The sequence below is a fragment of the Cajanus cajan genome, chromosome 4 (assembly GCF_000230855.2).
Source record: "Cajanus cajan strain Asha chromosome 4, NIPB_CcT2T_4, whole genome shotgun sequence".
Taxonomy (NCBI): Eukaryota; Viridiplantae; Streptophyta; class Magnoliopsida; order Fabales; family Fabaceae; genus Cajanus; species Cajanus cajan.
In genome coordinates, this window is record NC_138520.1 from 45,963,196 (window position 1) to 45,983,742 (window position 20,547).

General features: G+C 34.4%; 1 long non-coding RNA gene across 2 annotated transcripts; it reads left to right on the top strand.

Annotated features, from left to right (window-relative positions):
• The first annotated feature begins 18,269 nt into the window (after positions 1-18,269).
• LOC145956805 (uncharacterized) lies at positions 18,270-20,265 on the top strand. 2 transcript variants are annotated; one of them, XR_014433067.1, is made up of 3 exons: positions 18,270-18,496; positions 18,995-19,053; positions 19,414-20,265. It is a non-coding gene; the product is annotated as an uncharacterized LOC145956805 (long non-coding RNA). The 2 variants fall into 2 exon arrangements; XR_014433068.1 differs by lacking the exon at positions 18,270-18,496 and adding an exon at positions 18,510-18,531.
• The last annotated feature ends 282 nt before the right edge of the window (positions 20,266-20,547 follow it).

A 20,547-nucleotide genomic window follows, 5' to 3' on the forward strand; every position in this document is an offset into this window, starting at 1 on the left:
TAGTCATGAAACAACTAATCTTAGAGAACCTAGGTTTGACCTTCCTCCCTTCCATGGAAAAGACAATGTTGATGATTATTTAGATTGGGAGATGAAGGTTGAACAACTCTTCACTTGCCACAATGTGAGTGAAGAGAAAAGAGTTCCTATGGCCACCCTTAGTTTTCAAGGGAGTGTCATGCATTGGTGGACTTCCCTAATGAGAGAAAAACAAATTATGAGAGAGCCCTCCATTAAATATTGGAATGAACTTAGGAGTGCCTTAAGGAATAGGCACATTCCTCCTTATTTTGAGAGGGAGTTAATGGAAAAGCTCCAAAGACTCCAACAAAGGAACCTTAGTGTGGAGGAATATAGGCAACAAATGGAGTTGCTTATGCTAAGGGCTGGAATTAAGGAAGAAGAGAGAACCACCATTGCTAGGTTCCAAAGTGGTCTTAACCTAGAAATTAGAGACAAGGTTGAACTACTACCCTATAGAGACCTTAATGAATTAGTTCAACTTTGTGTGAGGGTAGAATAACAACTTAGGAGAAATCCTAGCCTTAGGAAGGAATCTACCTCATACCCTAGGAAGGACTTCAAGAAGGAGGGTCAATCCTCCTATTTAAAGGATAGACCACTAGAAAAAGAAAAAGAAAAAGAAAAACCTTCCGATGAGCCTAGAACTAGTTCTATTAAGTGCTTTAAATGCTTAGGGAGGGGACACATAGCTTCCCAATGCCCCACAAAAAAAAAAACCATGATCACTAGGGGCAATGAGATCTTAAGTGAGGAAAGCACTTCATCTTCTTCATCATCCTCAAGTGAAGAAGATGCTAGTCTTAGTTAGTGAGGAAGCACCATGTGAAGGTGACCTATTCATTGCTCAAAGGTTACTTACCCACCAACCCAATGATCAAGACCAATCACAAAGAGAAAACCTTTTCCATTCTAGATGCAAAATTTTTAAGAAAACTTGTTCTTTCATTGTTGATAGTGGATCTTGTAATAACTTTGTAAGCCAAAGGTTGGTTGATAAGCTTAACCTAACTACTATAGCCCATCCTAAATCTTATAAACTTCAATGGCTTAATGATGATGGACCTATAGAAGTTAAGGATCAATTAAATGTTCCTTTCTCCATTAGAAAATATAAAGATGAAATTTTATGTGATATAATTACAATGGATGCAAGCCACATTTTACTTGGAAGGCCTTGGCAACATGATAGGAAGGCCATTCATGATGGTGTTACAAAAAAAATTCGCCTAGTCCACCTAGGAAAGAAACACACCTTGACTCCTCTTTCACCTTCACAAGTGTTGGAGGATCAAGTATTTATAAAATCAAAAAAAAAAAAAAGGAGAAAAAGAAGGTTCTAAAGTTGGAGGGTAGTGTCTCCTCCAAGGAAGTTGTTCCTACAAGTCAATTTTTAATAGAACATTCTATTAAAAAATGCCTTCTAGTTGAACAATCTCTTTACCTTCTCAATGCTAAAAAGACACTACTCTTGGAAAAGAGTAAGGAGGATAGTGTCTCCTCCAAAAATCTTGTGATAATGGAAAGTCACTTTTCTATTAAAAATGATTGCAAAAAGACTTTTCTTTTTCACAAAGATTTTAGCTCTTTTTCTATTGCTGCCACGAACTTAGAGCTTAAGATCCATAACCTAAATAATTTTGAAAAGAAAGGATCTCAAGTTCTTAGTCTAGTGAAGAAGAAGTGGACTTCACCTAGTTCTACTTTTTATGCTATTACTTTGGTGGTGCCCAAAGTAGACAGCCATTGTCTATTTAGGACTTCTCTTACTTTAGTTGTTCTAATAAAGCACCCGACATTTGGTTTATAATGTTTATTAGATACATCTCATGGTGTCTTATTTTCTATTTTTGATCTTAGGGGAAGTTCAAACTTCTTTGAACTTAACTTTACTACTTCTTTTCAAGACCAAATTAGACTATATGAATCTTTTAAAATCTTTACACCCTCTTCCATGTTGTATCTAAAAAATAATATGATCAAGGGTTGTCTAGGTAGTTTCCTTATTATATTCACTTTGTTTTCTTATAGAAGCCTAGGTTACTACATAGGGTACTTTAGGCAAGATATCTTAGTATATAGGACTACTTCATTAGTTTCTTATAGTTTTAGCACTTTCACATTTTTAGGATTTAGTTTTACACTTAGAATACACTATAGTGAAGATCCTATTTGATGAGGTTCCACTTGGAAATCCTCAAGAATTCCCTCAATGCTCCTCGGTTCCTTGGAAGATTGACAAGGAATGGAAACTCCAAGAAGCACCAATGTGACTCTAGCTTGCGTCTAGCTAAGTCCGGAAGAAGGAAGAATTCCCTAGCTCTACAAGGAGAATATCTCAAGTAGGGTAGAGTTAGGGAGGGTGACTTTCGGATAGGTAATTTCTATGGAAAGAAATCTCATCAATATATCATCCAAAAGTGTTACACAATCCGGCCATAAAGGAATTTATAATAGAAATTAGGTTAAGGGTTTAAGTTGGGTTCACCTAGAGTTAAGTAAAACCATGGTATGGTTAACTTAACTCTAGGCGCCAAAATTTGAATTCTAAATTCAAATTTTGGTGCCAACCGGCCACCCCCTCCATGTGCTCTCATTTGGCATGTAATTAGGAGGCCATTTGAGTTGCATTTCGAATCACACCATGTACATGTGTTGCACATGGCCGAAATGCACTCCAAATGTGCTTCTAATTACATGCTAATGTAGATTCACATGTAAACTAATTAACTCTAAATTCACATGACCTCTAATGAAAATCCTACACTACAAGGCCGAAAATACAAGGCCCAAAAGAAATACAAGGCACTAAGGCCCAATCCTATTCTAACCCTAATCTAATGGGCTTGGGCTAAAGCCCAACAAAATAAAGTGATGGGCCTTTCTTGGGCTTGGGCCCACTCTTCATGCATCCTTCTTGCCATTGCTCTAGTAGTTGGGCCCTTAGCCCATGGGCCTCCTCCATCATCCCCTCCCTCTTGAAGAGGATTTGACCTCAAATCCAGAGTGTCCGCCTCGTGGGTAGCTAGTCCTGTAAACAAAGAAAGATCAGAAACATTGAAACTAGAACTAACACCATACTCAGAAGGGAGATCTAGAACATAGGCATTGTTATTGATTTTCCTAAGGATTTGGAAGGGTCCATCTCCTCTAGGACTAAGCTTTGACTTTCTTTTGGAAGGAAACCTATCCTTCCTAAGGTGTAGCCAAACCCAGTCACCTTCCTTGAAGATAACTTCCTTCCTACCCTTATTATTGTATTTTTGGTACTTTTCTGTTTGGGATTGAATATGATCTCTAACCCTCTCATGTAATTTCTTGACAAACTCAGCCCTAGATGTGCCTTCTTTATGAATAAAGGAAGCAACATCCGGAAGAGGTAATAAATCCAATGGAGTAAGAGGATTAAAGCCATAAACAATCTCAAATGGAGACATGTTAGTGGTCTTGTGAACCACCCTATTGTAGGCAAACTCCACATGAGGAAGATAGTCATCCCATGACTTCTTATTGCCTTTGAGGATTGCCCTCAACATAGTCCCTAGAGACCTATTTACTACCTCAGTTTGCCCATCGGTTTGGGGATGACATGTGGTAGAAAATAGCAGTTTAGTTCCAAGCCTTGCCCAAAGAGTTTTCCAAAAATGGCTTAAGAACTTAACATCTCTATCAGAGACTATAGTTTTGGGTAACCCATGGAGTCTCACAATCTCTTGAAAGAATAACTTAGCAATGTTACTTGCATCATCCACTTTGTGGCATGGAATAAAGTGTGCCATTTTGCTAGAACGGTCCACAACCACAAATATGGAATCCTTTCCTCTTTGGGTGCGCGGCAAACCAAGGATAAAATCCATGGAAATGTCGACCCAAGGAGAAGAGGATATAGGCAAGGGTGTGTATAGCCCATGAGGTTTAGTGGTAGACTTTGCTTGTAAACAAGCAATGCAACTACTACAAAACCGTTGGACATCTCTTTTCATATGAGGCCAAAAGAATTTCTCTCTCAAAAGAGAAAGAGTCTTCTCAATTCCAAAATGCCCCATGAGCCCACCCTCATGGCTCTCCCTAACCAAAAGTTTTCGAATATATCCTTGGGGTATACAAAGTTTGTTTTCTTTAAAAAGAAACCCCTCAGAAATATAGTAACCTTGGTAAGGTTTTTGAATACATAAAGAATAAAAGTTAGCAAAATCAAGGTCTTTCTCATACAACTCCTTGATGTCATCAAACCCTAGTATTTGAGAACCTAGGGTGTTCAATAAAACATGTCTTCGTGACAAAGCATCAGCTACTACATTAGTAGAGCCCTTTTTGTATTTGATGACATAAGGGAACTGTTCTAAATACTCAACCCATTTTGCATGCCTTTTATTTAATTTATGTTGTCCCTTCAAATATTTAAGTGATTCGTGATCACTATGTATGACAAATTCCTTGGTCACAAGATAATGTTCCCAAGTTTGAAGGGCACGAACTAAAGCATATAACTCCTTGTCATAGGTAGGGTAGTTCAAGGTAGCCTCATGAAGTTTTTCACTGAAATAAGCTATTGGGTGGCCACCTTGTAACAACACAGCTCCTATGCCAAGTCCTGAAGCATCACATTCTAGCTCAAAAGTTTGAGAAAAATCAGGCAGAGCTAGAACAGGTGCTTGAGTGAGCTTATGCTTTAGATCTTGGAAAGCTAAGTTATGTTTTTCCTTCCATTCAAAGACCACATCCTTCTTCACCAACTCATTGAGAGGTGAAGCTAATGTAGAGAAGTTAGGAACAAATCTCCTATAAAAGTTTGCCAATCCATGGAAGCTCCTAACTTCACTTACATTAGTAGGAATAGGCCATTCTTGGATGGCTTTGATTTTCTCGGGGTCCACATGAACCCCATTTTTACTCACCACAAAACCTAAAAAAATAACATTATCTACACAAAAAGTGCACTTGTCTACATTGGCAAACAAGTGATTGTCTCTAAGAACAAGAAATACTTGTCTTAGGTGATCCACATGATCACTTAGACTTTGGCTATAGATTAGAATATCATCAAAATAAACAACTACAAACTTACCAATGCAATCCCTAAGGGCATGATTCATCAACCTCATGAATGTGCTAGGTGCATTAGTAAGCCCAAAAGGCATTACTAACCATTCATATAATCCAAACTTAGTCTTAAAAGCGGTTTTCCACTCATCACCTTCTTTGATTCTAATTTGGTGATATCCACTCTTAAGATCTACCTTGGAAAATATGGATGACCCATGCAATTCATCAAGCATGTCATCAAGCCTAGGAATTGGGTGCCTATATTTTATGGTGATGTTGTTGATGGCTCTACAGTCACAACACATCCTCCATTTTCCATCTTTTTTTGGCACCAAAATGACAGGTACAGCACAAGGACTTAGACTCTTTTGAATCCAGCCCTTCTCCAACAACTCTTGTACTTGCTTCTCTATCTCTTTGGTTTCTTGTGGATTAGTCCTATAAGCTGGTCTATTTGGAAGACTAGCCCCAGGCACAAGATCTATTTGATGCTCTATTCCCCTAAAAGGTGGAAGTCCAACTGGACCTTCTTTGGGAAATATATCATCAAATTCATCTAAAAGATTTTTCACCTCAAGAGGTAGAGTAGTTTCCAAAGAAGATGTGGCAGTGCAAGTTAATGTTCCTCTACACATGAGGATATGAGATGATGATTCAAGAAAGAGAGAAGTTTTGTGTAAAGGTTTTGATTGAAAACTCTCTTCTTGAACTATCTCTAGAGAGGGAACATTAATCTCTCTAGAATCCTCTTTTTCATCAATTTTTAGAAGTTTTTTTTTTTTTTTCAACTTTTTTTTGTTTTCCTTTTTCTTGCTCACGTTTGGCCTTCATTTGTACTTGATCTTCTATCACTTGTGAAGGTGATAAAGGATGAAGCACAAACTTTTTACCCTTATGTGTGAAAGTTATTTTATTAGTTAGGCCATCATGATGAGTTTGTTTATCAAATTGCCATGGCCTACCTAATAAAATATGACAAGCCTCCATAGGAACTACATCACATTTAACTTTATCTTGATAGTTCCCTATAGAAAACTCTACTTCCACTTGTTGGTTGACCACCATATCCCCATCATCATTAAGCCAATGAAGTTGATAAGGTTTTGGGTGGGGTGTGGTAGTCAAACCCAACTTTTCAACCATCCTAGTGCTACAACAATTGCACCAAGACCCACTATCCACTATGAGAGAACAAGCCTTGTTTGAAATGTTACATCTTGTATGAAAGATGTTCTCTCTTTGGGATTGTGTATCACTAGGTTGGTTGTTGAGGACCCTTCTCATCATAAGAAGTTCCCCATTATAAGGATAAGTGACCTCACATGTTTCTCCTTCACTTGCTTCTTCTTCATCCTCACTTGAAGATGAAGAAGTAGTAGCTTCATCTTGGCTACTATAAATGTCTTGGCCCCTTAAAATCATAACCTTCTTAGTAGGGCATTGAGAAGCAATATGGCCTCTCCCAAGACACTTAAAGCATTTTATGTCACTAGTCTTAGTGCTAGTGTGTGAAGTGTTTGTGTTTTTCTCTTTTGCCTTTTCTTTGCCCTTGTCTAGGTTTTTGGAGGGAAAAGTGTTTTTCTTTTCAAAATCATTTTTCTTGTCTTCCCTCTTGTAGTCAACCTTAGAATAAGATGATGAGTATGAGCTTTTAAATCCTTTTCTCAAATTTTGCTGTTCAACCTTGATGCAAAGTTGAACCAAATCATTTAAATCCCTATAAGGGAGAAGCTCCACTTTATCTCTTATTTCAAAAGTTAATCCACTTAAAAACCGAGCAATGGTAATGTTTTCTTCTTCCCTAATGCCAGCCCTCATTAAGTATAACTCCATCGTTTGTCTATACTCTTCCACAGTCATATTTTTTTGATGGAGTCTTTGGAGCTTATTGATAAGCTCCCTAGTATAGTAAGAGGGAATATGTCTCCTCCTCAAGGCACTCCTTAATTCATTCCAATATTGAATTAGAGGGTCATTATGGAGACGCCTATCTCTCACTAAAGAAGTCCACCAATACATGGCGTGACCTTGAAAACTTAGGGTGGCTAAGGAGACTTTTCTTTCTTCATTCACTTGATGACAAGTGAAAATTTGTTCCACCTTCATTTCCCAATCTAGGTACCCCTCAACATCATCTTTTCCATGAAAATAAGGGAGATCTACCCTAGATTCCCTTGGCTTGGGGGTCCTATGCATTCTTCTAGGAGGTGGTTGATAATGATCTCCTAAAGCAAGACTATCATCATTCATTGACTCTCCTAGAGTTGAACTATGGTGGGAGCTATGTCTACTTCGGTGCTTGTGGTGTAATTTTTCTTCTTTCTCCTTTAATATTCGAATCTCTTCCTCTAAAGTAGCAAGTTGAGCCTCTCTTTCAAGTTTTTCTTTAAGTTTTTGCTTGGCTTCTTGCTTCTTCCAAAGCTTAAGTGATCTTAATTCATGTGTTACTTTTGACAAGTCATTGTAATCACTTGAATTACTATCACTTTGAGGAGTAGAAAACTCTTCCATTATAGGAGAAAGTAGCTTTTTGAGAAATGATTTTTGAAAATCAATTGTTTTTATGCAAGGTTAAGACTAAGTACTTAGAGGATTATGTATACAAATTGAACTTTGGAGGGAGGTGAGCTACTAAGAGCCACTTAAAAACCAAGCCTCTTCAAGTAAAAATTACTAATCCCCTTTGTAGTTAACCTCTACCAAATTCTTTTCAATGAAAATGATTTTTTTGATGTTTTTGTGAACTATGATAAGCTAGACGTATGAAAGCAAGTAAAACAAGGATTAAGCAACAAAAATTAAACTACCTAAACGTGTCCTAAGGTGAGAGCTTGAGAGATACCAAAGATCAATCAAGGACCACTCCCACCAAGTACTAACGAAAATTGTAATCTTAAGGAGAGATGGTTGTGTACCAAAGACATTCCCAAGACACTCCTTGTAAAGGCCAAATACAAAGTACAAACAACAAAGAACAAGTGGCTGAAATGAAGTATTAAAAACAGCCACAAAGAATTAGTGATGGATTAGTGACCAAATTTTGCAACAAAAATTCAAATTAGTAAGGTAAAATCGGTCACTAAAATCCGTCACTAATGCTTATACATTTTTTTTTTAAAATTCAAATACAATCTTCAATTGAATCTCCAAGAATTCTCCACGGAAATGCTAGTCCAGCCACTTCAAATTTCCAGCCACAAGTGTTTGGTGTTTGATAGCCAAATCCGAAAGCCTCCTTTTCCCTTTCCTCCTCCTTTTCTTAGTCCTCTTTTGATGACCCTTGTAGAACTAGCTTCTAAGGAGATAAACTAGGTCAGGCATAGGTCACATTTGAGTTCCATGATGAATACAAACAACACAAGTATGGAAGAGTTATAGGAAAGAAGATTAGAGTAGAAGAAGTGAATATAGATGACAAAAGACAAGATTAAACTAGGTCAAGGAAGAACAAACCTAAGAAAGGTTCTAGAGTAGATGCACAAAACCAAACACTCAAAAATAGGTGAGCTGAAAATTTCTTTTAATGAATCCAAAACAAGTAGAAACCGAGAAGAACAAATTGAGAAATTAAACTCCTTAATTTGGCTTTTGCTTTTCAAATTAGGTTTAGCATATTTTTTTTTTTTTAAATTCACTTTTGATTTTGAACTTTCTTTTTTTTTTTTTTTAAATCTTAGGAGTTGCCTTTTTCTTTAAAAGAACCTCACAAATTCTCGGTCACACCTTAAATGAAGCACCAAAACCGGATTCAAATTGAAATTCAAATGCCACACAAATTAGGTCAAAAGGTAATGAACATGTGACATGCTTTTGATGCTTGGTTGGTTTATGTAGCACATGCACGGTTTTGGCTCCAATTTTCAAATTCAAATTGCAATCCAAACACAATTTTCCAGCACACACTAATGAAACAAAATCAAACCTCACGGAATTAAAATTTTTGTGTAAGACATTTTCAAAAAATTTTGGAAGCCTAAAATTCTAAGAAAACTACTAATGATCTAGTAGTAGTTTATGAACTCAAAAATGAAACAAAATTCATGAGCTTATACCAAAGAAAAGAAATGGATCTCGGCCAAATCCAGAAAATTGTTTCAAGATGCAAATCAAAAATTAACAAGGATCAACAAGCATAGCTAAGATAGATGAACATATAAGAACTACACAAACCTACTAGACATGGATTTAAAAATAAAAGACTCAAACATTTAATTGACCGAATCAGATGCAAAGAAGACTCAAACAAAATCAAAGGCTAATAGGCAGAAAATTCCTAATTAAACACAAGAAGAAATTAGCATGATTCATGAAAGCATATAACATAGGCGCATATGAATCATTCAAGCAATACAAACTAGATCCATCAAATTTTGAAACAAAAACTAGATCTAGGAAGGAATCAACTCAATAGTGACATGAACTCAAAAATTGAACAAGATGAACTCAAGATGAACACAAGAACAATTTGGAACCACGGATCAAAATTCAAGAAGATGAACTTATCTCTTGAAGACCGAAGCTCTTGATACCACTTGATGAGGTTCCACTTGGAAATCCTCAAGAATTCCCTCAATGCTCCTCGGTTCCTTGGAAGATTGACAAGGAATGGAAACTCCAAGAAGCACCAATGTGACTCTAGCTTGCGTCTAGCTAAGTCCGGAAGAAGGAAGAATTCCCTAGCTCTACAAGGAGAAGATCTCAAGTAGGGTAGAGTTAGGGAGGGTGACTTTCGGATAGGTAATTTCTATGGAAAGAAATCTCATCAATATATCATCCAAAAGTGTTACACAATCCGGCCATAAAGGAATTTATAATAGAAATTAGGTTAAGGGTTTAAGTTGGGTTCACCTAGAGTTAAGTAAAACCATGGTATGGTTAACTTAACTCTAGGCGCCAAAATTTGAATTCTAAATTCAAATTTTGGTGCCAACCGGCCACCCCCTCCATGTGCTCTCATTTGGCATGTAATTAGGAGGCCATTTGAGTTGCATTTCGGATCACACCATGTACATGTGTTGCACATGGCCGAAATGCACTCCAAATGTGCTTCTAATTACATGCTAATGTAGATTCACATGTAACCTAATTAACTCTAAATTCACATGACCTCTAATGAAAATCCTACACTACAAGGCCGAAAATACAAGACCCAAAAGAAATACAAGGCACTAAGGCCCAATCCTATTCTAACCCTAATCTAATGGGCTTGGGCTAAAGCCCAACAAAATAAAGTGATGGGCCTTTCTTGGGCTTGGGCCCACTCTTCATGCATCCTTCTTGCCATTGCTCTAGTAGTTGGGCCCTTAGCCCATGGGCCTCCTCCATCACTATTCTTATGCTTAGAGAACCCATCCTTCCTAGTCTAAGGACCCTCGCTAGGACTATAGAAGGAATTCCTCATAGGGTGCACTTTTCACATATGTTATATGAATATGTCATCCCTAATGCTTTGTTTCTTGTTTTCATTGTAGGTGATGCTATCTTTGTGGAAGGACCACTGGATTTGAGGACAAATCCTTTCGAATGAGGAGGGTATGGTGGAAATCTAATCCCCAAGGATCCCTTTGGAAGAGGTAAAACCAAGAAGAGTGAAGGTTGATCTAAGGAGTCTCTATTGTAAATACATTGTATAGTTTGATTTCTTGTACCTTGTATATAGTAGATATTTGTATAGGTGTATTTTTTCCTTTGTATTTGAGAGGCACTTTATTTCCTTTTTAGTAGCTATTGTATATTGTTTCTAGGGTAGGTTACTTGGGTACTTTGACTCCATTTAACCTAATCTAGAAATACACTTTTTTCTTATTTTTCTAGTAGTAGGATTGGGAGTGGCATTAGCAAGCTAGAGAGTGTGACTAGCAAGCTAGAGAGTGTTACTAGCAATTGGACCAAGAGATGGACCTAGGCTAAATTTTACATATTAGACTCATTTTACTCCTAATTTTTCATAGATTTGATTTAGCTACGTTCCATTCACATTGGATGAACCTAACTAAACCAAATCAACATTTTTCAAAATCGGTTGGAGTAAAATGAAGCCCATGAGCCGCCCACCTTGTCTTGTGTTCACATGGCCTATTTTCTCTCAAGCTTAGAAGCTTGAAGCACAAGCTTCTCCTTAGCTTGCTTACCAAGCAAGCTAAGTGAGTAGCTTTCTCTCCAAGCCTCTAGACCATGGATGGTTAGCTAGACCTTACCATGGTTCCTAGTGAACCATGGTTAAGGCTAGCTTGCTCTCTAAGCTTCCTACTGCTATATATTTGTTTTCCTTTCATTGTAAGAAACTTTTTGAGATATTGAGAATTATTTTCTGAAGTTTACTTAGATTTCTCTCTTCTAAAATTCCCTAAACCTCTTTGATATTTTTCCAATTCTCTTATCCCTTTCACTAGAAGAGTGTGGTGAGAATTGAAGAGGTTTATCTCTTCATCAAGGACTGGCGTCTCTTGGGAGAGTTCTCCACCAAACCGTGGTGGCTCTAAGGTCTCCTCTGTTAGAAAAGAATGGCACAATCCAAGAGGGGGGGTGAATTGGATTCAATGACCCTTTAAAAATTTATCAGAGTATTTTGGATCTTAATTTCAATCAAAACTTTTCTATGACAGAATTTCCAAATGAAGCTCTTCTAAAGACTTGTTATGAAAATATGAATGCAATATGCTCACTTGATTACAACATAATGAGGTTCAAAAATAATGTTCAATTACAAATTTAAACCATCAAGATTCACATACACTTGTTAATCAAGTTTTATCTTCTTTAAAGTTCAACCAAGAAATTACACAATGTAAAAGATAAGGTAGAAGAAGATTGCACAAGTCTTTTATACTGGTTCAGCCACTCCACATGTGACCTACATCCAGTCCTTAATCAACACCTGATTAAGATTTGTTCCACTATCTTTAAGCAAGAAGGTTTACAAGCACACACACATGCATATACTTCAACACTAAAAGATAACCACTTTCTTGACCCCAAGAAAGCACCCCTTGTAGAACCCACTACAAGAAACCTTACCACTTGAGAAACCCTTCTCAAGATTTTCCACAAAAATTCACAAAGAATAAAAGGAACGAATTCACCTGGAATTGTTGAACAAATCTTTATCTTCCCCTTTCAAGATTATGATGATAATGATCTTCTACCAAAGCTTTTCACAAACGTTTTCACTCTTGGATTTCACAAAGAAAACTCTCCAAGATGTCACAAAGACTCACAAAAACGTTTTTCACAAATTGATTATCAGTTCTAACTCCTGTCTGAAGTTTCTCAAAGTTCAAACTATTTATAAAAGTTTCAGACACAGATAATCGATTATTTTAAAGAATAATCGATTATTTTGTTCTTCAGGTTTTCTGGAAACCAACCAAGAACAATATAATCGATTATTTAGCTGGATAATTGATTATTCCAAAGAGTTGTTCCTAGGATAATCGATTATTTTGGCAAATAATCAATTATTACAGCAAGGCATTCCACTTAGCCTATTTGCTGAAATAATTGATTATATTTAACAATAATAGATTATTTTGAGTTAGTTCTTAAAACTTCATTTTAAGACTCAAAATAACTTTCCAATGTTTTTAACTCATCATCATATACTCTCTACTTGGTTTAGATAAGATTTGATTATGCACAAAGCATACTAAGCACACAAAATATACAAACATATTCAAAACAATTTATTTCCTAAGCTCTATTACATAGCTCCATTTCATAGCATTTTCCTGACTCTTCTTTGCCTTTGTTTTTGTGCTCCAAGTTGCTGTTGTATACTCGTTGTGATCATCAAAACTCCTTGAAGATTCAAGCTCTCCTAAGCTCAACAATCTCCCCCTTTTTGATGATGACAACCCATGATTCATATTGTATTAACCCAATGCTATTATGCTTCAAAAAAATTTCAGCCATTGTGCCTTCAATTCATTCCAACCTACACAATACACACACACAAGCACAATACCTGCAAAAACAACTATACACACACCATACCATTATACACACACACCATACCATTTCTCCCCCTTTGGCATTATCAAAAACAAAGTAAGCCAAGTTCTTCTAATATAAGCCATGTATAGAGTATGTCCAGCAATAACCAAAATAAAACTTTGATGCAACAAACCAAACCAATCATATGTGCACCATTTAGCCACAATTCAGACCAAATCAAGTCAAGAAAAACATGTCCACAATATTAAAAACAGAGTATTCCAATCAAAACCAAAATAGCAACTCATATGCTCACAAAACAGAGCACTTTTGCATCAGTCAAGCATACCATAACATGATACCATATTCAGACCAACAAATCAGCAAAAGAAAGTCCAAATTTCATCAGAATGTAAATTGTTCAGAACAAAAAAAACTTACAACCAAATTGAAATTAATTGTTCCAAAACAGAATTAAAAGTCCTAATTAAAACTAATCAAAGAAACAGAACACGGATCAATCCTCATCCTCCGGAATGCCAAGTTGGGTCTTGATCAGTCTCACTTCATAATCTAAATCATCAAATCTGTCAAGAATTACAGAAAATAAAGACTCATGTCTCCTTGACATTTCCATCATTGCATCCATCTTGTTGATCATTATTTGCTCAAACGGCGAGAATGGCTTCAGTTCCGGTTCAGCCTCCCTTCCAGGCTCAGCTTCCACCTGTGGTGGCTGATCCTCATCTTGAGACGGAACACCGTCTTCATCTGTTGCTGGCTCCGGTGTAGGGGGTACATCGCCTTTAAACACCCACTTGTCTTCTTGCTTAAGCATCCCCATGTGATGCAATGAAGACTTTTCTATCTTATTCGAAGCATGCAACACAATTTTTCTTTCACCTGTCAAATCTACTCCAGCATTCTCAAAAATTTTAGATAGCAAAAGAGCATATGGAATCGGACCATCTTCCTTTCTCCTTGCTTTCCATATACAATCGTTCACAACCGATACCCAATCGATCTTTATTTTCTTCTTAATCACATGCATCAATAGAATGTCATCTCTAGACATCTGAGCATGGTTGTGCAACCTGGGTTTTAACATCCAAGCAATAATAAAAGAAATTAAACGAGAGTTCTTTTTCATACCTCCCGCCAAGAATTTCTCATAATTGGTGTTCAACGGGTTCCTTTGGCAATCCCGGAATGTGGTCAGCTCTTCAAAATCCCCAAAGTTGAAGGGTTGGGGTTTCTCCTTTCCGGTGCCGCTCAGACCCGCAGCCGCTTTCAATGTCGGTCCATCCAACCTGATCAGCTTCCCTTTGACAACAGATTGCATAACCCCTTCATTAGTTGAGGCAAAGCAGAGAAATAACCTGATTAACTCAGGATAGTAGGGTCCATCCATCTCTAAAAATGCCTTCAGCTCCTGGTGCTCTAGAAGGGTTGGAAAGCTAAAACCCTCGTTCTTGAACCAATCAAGCTTCAGGGTCTTCGGAGGAATGATTCTCCGACCGGCGTACCACTCAAAGTAGTATTCTTGAGCTTTCTCATCCGCAAACCACTTTATAATCAGCTGCCCAGAGGGAAGAGGACGCTTGCTCCCCCTCACTTCAAGCTTCTTTGGTCTTTTGGATGAAGATGCCATGGATGGGTCTCACTACTAGAAAAATTAATATTTGTGACAAATTTTGTGACGGAAAAAATAGCATCGCTAATAGTGACGGATTTTGTGAGGGAATTTTAAGTTTTGTGACGGACTAGAATTTATTGACTTTTGTGACGGATTTTGTGACGGAATATATTCCGTCTCTAAAAAACCGTCACAAATTTCGTCACTGAATAAAAAAAAAATGTGACGGATTTTGTGACGGAAAAATTTTCGTCTCTAAAAATCCGTCACAAATTTCATCGCTAAATAAAAAAAAAAATTGTGACGGATTTTGTGATGGAATGAACTTCGTCTCTAAAAAATCCGTCACAAATTTCGTCACTAAAATGAAACAATTTAGTGACGGATTTTTCCCTCTCAAAATTCCGTCACAAATAGGTTAAAATATTTTGTGAAAAATTTGTGACAAATTGTTTCCTCTCAAAATATTAAATTTTATTTATGAAACTTTTATATTTAAGAATTATGCATAATTAAAGAAAATATGTTAAATTTTTTTTAAGAAAATAATAAAATTAAAAATATTTTATTTCATTAAAGGACTAAAAAAATTATGAAATTCATTTAATTAAATAAAAAATTGTCAATTTTGAACATAAGAAACTAAGACATTCATTAAAAATATTTATAAAAAAAACTTGTGAAATTAAAAAAAATATTAATTTAATTTTGGCTTAATTACATTTTTGATCCCTCAAGTATTGTAATTGTGCAATTTTGATCCCTAAGATTTTAATTGGATAATTTTAGTCCCTAAAGGATTGTAATTGTGCAATTTTAGTCGTTTAATTTTTAATTGAACAATTATAGTCCCTCAAAAATCATAATTGTGCAATTTGAATCTCTCCCATTAAAAATTTAATAATTTTAAAATTTTAATATATATATATATATAATAATAATAATTTAAAATTATACAATTATTTGCTTATTTAAGTTAACATATACTATAATTTTTATTAATGTAACAAATGATATATATTTATTATTACTAAATAAATAAAATTTATATATTATTAATAATTTAATATTGCTAATAAATTAATATCAATAATATTTTTAGTATATTTATAGATAAATTGATAATTTGATAAATATAACTTAGTATATATTAATATACTTTTACAAAAATATAAATATAGTAGATAAGATATGTATATTTATATTTTTGTAAAAGTATATTAATATATAATAAGTTATATTTATCAAATTATTAGTTTATGTATAAATATACTAATAATATTATTGATATTAATTTATGAATAATATTATAAAAATATAATATATATATATATATATATATATATTTTATGTATTTATTAATAATAAATATATATCATTTGTGTGACACCCTCTACCCCACATACCATAACACAAATAACAAAAATTGAATAACATAATATTTTTCATAATTGAAATACCAAACATGTTTAAATCAAATCAAAACTCATGTATTTGTGGAATTAAATAGATATTCATACATGTCATGCAACAAAGAATACAACAGAACAATCAAAAAGCAAAATATAAACTTGCATAGTTTGTTTGTTTCTCTCAGGGTTCTCTTAAGAACCTACATAGTATTCTAATCCATACAATAAACATCTTACTCATATAATTGTCTCTTACAATTGCATTCTCTTATGGTGTGTTTGGATGAAGAATTTTAAAAATTCAAGGAATTTTTAATTCTTGGTATTTGAATTACTTTGATTTCAATTTCTATCATTCTTAAAATATTTTGTTTGGATAATTAAGTCAATTCAAATATCTCAAATTTTAAATTATTAGGTTAGATATGATAATTTGATTCCATCATGATAAAATTAATTTTAAAAATATATTTATATGTTGAGATTTTTAAAATAAATTTTATAAAAATAAATATTAGCTAATTTTTAAATATTTAATAATTTTAAAAATTAATATAAGATAATATTTACTAGAAAATCTTGTTTTTAATTTTAATGTGTGCAAAATATTTTCATATGACAAAGAAAAAGTTTCCAAGACAATAAATTTCAAACAAATAGTCAATTTATCTGCTAGAATTGAGGATTTAGACAATTTTATAATTTGCCACACAATCTATTATATTTTTCATTTATTTCATTCATTGTCAATATAAATTTAATTATAACATTATTTCCAATTAAATTATTTTTATTTTCACTATTTTTTTCTTAAATTGTTATATGCATTATAATTTGTCACATACTATATTATATATTTTCATTTATAGTAAAAAAATATGAATTTAAATTTTAACAAAAATATTCTTTTTTAGAATTTGTTTGACCTTTCTAGATTTGTTTTGATTTCAATTTCAATGTTTACTTAAATGAGTGATGAGTATCCTCGATTTCCATATTTGTTTTAGAATTAGGCTATAAATATAACAAAAAATTTAGAATTAGATTGATTTTCTGGATTTTATCTTCTGAATTTATTTATCTTGATTTCATTTTCAAATTTTATATAATCGGGTGATAAATATGAATAAAAAATTATATATAGTTAGCTTTAATTTTTCTAAATTTATGTGTTGTTATATATATATATATATATATATTAATTTCTTTTTTTTATATTTTAAATTTCACAATGAAGATAAAAACATATTTAACAATTACTTTGATCTCTTGACTTGATTATGTGAATTTAATTTATTTAATTGAATGATCAATATTAAAATATTTTAAGAACTAACTCTAATCTTTTCAAATCACTCGGTTGTTATTTGAGAATAATAATCAATACTACCAGAGAGTTGTTATATGGTATACTTAAGAGTGATTTTTTTTTTTAAATCTGTTGATCTAGATTGTGTTTGAGAGAAGGCATTTAAGTAGCTTATTAAGTTATTTTAACTAGTTTACAAGCTAATTCGATTAAATAAGCTTGTTTAGTATGGGTTTTTATAATTTATTTTTATAAATTAATTGAAATAACTCAGTTTGTAAGTCTTTTTTTTTATTCTTTTTACTTTTTTAACCTTATTATTTTTTTGAAATTATTTTTTATTCTTTTTAATTTAAAAACTACTTTATCTTTCCTGTCATTTTCTCATCCTCGTTATAAGAATTATTTCTTGACATTTTATAATTATCAATTATCCTACAAAAAACTTCCAATTCAATTAGCTAGTTCACAAACTTATAATTTTTCAGTTCTTAACTAATAAGTTTTCAGTTCTTAACTAATAATTTTTCAGTTCTTAACTAATAAGTTCTTAACTTATAATTTAAAAACTTCCTGTCATTTGAATTATGGGCCTAATTGCAAAACTAATCAAATTTCTGTTTCTGGACAGTTTGACCTTCGCTCGGTTTTTTGGCTCTATCTAGAGCTACAGGACTCCGAATTGAGCAATCTTGGTGGCGTTGGAAAGTTAAGAGAAAAAGCTACAAATGTATCACTAATGTGCATCTCCTAATTCGAAGCCTAAGACGGTCAAAATGGAGCCCGAAAATGACCCACGGAATCTGGAAACTTTTTGGGCCTTGTTTTGCAATGTTCAAATCAGTTTGGGCCCAATTTGACCCAAGCCTTCTAGAAGGGCAAAAGGGTAATTTAAGAAACCCTAAAAGAGGGGAGAAGGGAGCCCTCTTCAACGAAAATAATTTCCCTCTCGCGCGCCCCTGGGATAAGCTCATGACCTTCCGCGGGCACCACATCCGGCCTTACGTGGTGGGAGACTAGTGCTTCCCGCTTCTACTGCAAGAAGGTTCTCGAATACTACACTGAAGTCTCCGACATCGACGCCATCATCGTGCAATCCAACGAACCCCTCCCCGCCGCCTCCACCACCCTCATAAGCCTGTCAGTCTTTCTCCTCTTCCTTCCGCCAATGCTCTGTAACGTTTCTCATCTTGTTTCATTTGTTTAGTGCTGGAACACATGTATCTTTTAAGGGTGTTTGGGTGGAACACGTTTCTTTGCACTAAATTTATCATGTGATAAAAATTATGCTATTGGCTTCTCTTTGGTCTTTTTCTGCTTCTGCCCAGCACTGTTTCGATGGAATGGAATGCCATCTCCAATGTGTAGAGAGATTGGGCCACCTTGTTTTATTCATTATTCTTTTTATATTTATTTTCCTTTTTTTAATGCTTTGGATGATACCTTTCCTCCTTTGTTGTACTTTCCTTTCCCCCCCTCATTAATAGTTTCTTTTGTTTAAAAATAATTATTTACCAAAAAAATAGTATGCCTCGATAAGTGCATGGTCTTGCTGTGATAGATATTCTGGAATTTAAATTTGTTTTTACTTTTCGTGTTTGCATTTTGAATTTCTTTTAAGATAGCCATCTTCTGCAGGAATGTCCTTATGAAAGAATCACAAGAGGTGCAATTACAACAAAGGTCAATTGAAGAAGGTTTTCCTTTGATTTAATATTACAGTGATTATTTTTTAGCCTATAATTATACTCTATCTAGTTTAACATAGAATCATGTACTGGCGGATCTTGTACGGGCATATTTTTGTGATATCTATTATCTAAGTTGATAGAAAAATGTTAAATTGCTATTATGTTCTTGATTAATTTTTTTATTATAATATGCAACTCACTACCAAACATTAAGTTAATTTTTAATGAAAAGAGAATAGACAAAGAAAATGGGGGAAAGTGCCTTGTTTAGCATGTATTTCAAATCAAATAGTCATACATATCCGTTGTTGTTCTCTGTGGATATAATAAGGTACTGATATTTTGGGTTTGGGTCATCTTTTGCAGAACCTCATCCAAGAATTGTCAAATCTCCAGTATTTTTGAAGTCATGCTCAAAGACTATTGTCCTTGTTTGTACATTCCTTACCTTCAAACTCTTGAAGTAAAATCTTTGTTTCAATAGTGATCATTTTCATCCATGGGTGTCCAAGTGACCTGGTTTGCTTTAACCATTTCAGCTGATGATTTTGTGAAGCAGGCATTAGTCAACTGAGATACTTCAATTCATTATTCATCACCATAGAGTAAATAAATAATTTGATCAAATGAAATTCTGTCATTATGATGAGTTCGAATAATGGAAATGATCAAATAATATTGATGAAATAAGAGAATAACAGGAAATAGAAAGCAAAATTTGATAGAAGAATATCTATCAGCCCAAGCCTAATGGCCTCCCACACCAGAGAAGATTCTCGGTGATCTCACTTTCTCCACATAACAAAAAATAATATCCCCCCACTCACCCTCACCTCCCTTATTCCTTATAACCAACTCAATACATGTCATTTACTCCCTTTTCTGCCAGCTCAGCCCCCCTATTCTGTTTTTTACGTCTCCTATAATAAACATGCAAAACCTTGGGTCCATTTTCCACATTTTCGTATCAGGTGGCCCAAGTCTCCCTCTTGATTCCTATCACATTATGTGTTCTTTTAGATATTGTAAAGCTATTTTCACAAAAAAAAAGAAGATATTGTAAAGCTGGTTGGCATGGCTAAATGTTATATTCCGTGTATGGTTAGATATTTTATGCAAAATAAATCATTAGATGCATGATTCCAGCTAGAATTCATTAAAATAGTTTGACTGTGTGTGGCCTTCATCTCACCCCCCCGCCCCCTCCCCTTTTTTCCTCTTTAGGTGGCCAGTGCAGGATATGGCTTGTACCACACTGTTGCAGCTGATATTTTTGAAACTGTAAGGTCCAGGAATGGATTAACAGTTGCCATAGTTTTGAAGCCATTTAGATTTGAAGGGCTTAGACGACAAGATGAGGTATCTTTGATGCTTTGATTTATATACTTTGTTATTGTAATGATGTAAGAAATCACAACTACAAAACAATAATCTTTCATGTTTTTTAAACATTTCCACTTGCAATATGATAAATATTTATGTGGGTTTAACATCTTATCA